Here is an 875-nt window from a genome sequence, read left to right as displayed (position 1 = left end):
ATGGTTCTCCTTTTCTGAACTAAGAGGACACTATGGGACTGGCTAAGTCCTACATGGTAGTATAAAAGTGACAGAGAAACAGATGAGGTATGTCTCTACAATTCTGTGAAAATTCTGTGAAGAGGCTTGTATGCGTCTGTCCAAAGTAAATGCCTGTAATCCTAGCTAATCAGGAGGCTGAGATCTGAGGATCACAGTTGGAAGCCAGTCTAGTCAGTAAACTCTAAAGCCACTCATCTTCAATTAATCAGCAAAAGGACAGAATTGGACCTGTGGCTCAAAGGGTAGAGTGCTAGCACTGAGCATCAAAAGGACAGCACTAAGGCCTTGAATTCAAGTTCAAGTTGCAGCCTTTCCTCTACCTACATTACTTCACAGGCCTGCAAGATGGCTACTGAACCCTTATTTATTAATTTCATAGGGCCTCACTTAGGTGAGGGTCCTTGTTAGGTGCCACTGGCTCATGCCTGTAATCCTAGCCTCTCAGTAAGCAAACTGCTGAGGCTCCAGTATCTTTTAAGGAAAATGAAATGTCCTGGTGACCCAGTCCTAAGAAACTAGCCAGAGTGTACACTTCTTTGTCTTATGCCAACCTCCCATGAGAATACCCCAAGAAAACAGGAAGTGGAACTGTGACTCAATGTGGTAGAGTGCTACCCTTGAGCAAAAAAGCTCAGGGACATGACCCAGAGCCTGAGTTAAAACCCCATGACTGACAAAAAATAAAGATTACATTTGTAGAAAGTAGCAGAGCCACAAGTCAAACACTAGATGGTTGAGTGCTGGAGTTGAAATTCTATAATGTTTTGGGGCATATTGTAAGATGTTATTAATAAGAAGATCAAAACCCCATGGAGATAAACAAAAAATCATCA

This window comes from Dipodomys merriami, unplaced genomic scaffold (assembly GCF_024711535.1).
Source record: "Dipodomys merriami isolate MVZ:Mamm:240054 unplaced genomic scaffold, mDipMer1.0.p SCAF_1560, whole genome shotgun sequence".
NCBI lineage: Eukaryota > Metazoa > Chordata > Mammalia > Rodentia > Heteromyidae > Dipodomys > Dipodomys merriami.
Note: the sequence above shows the minus strand (reverse complement) of the source record.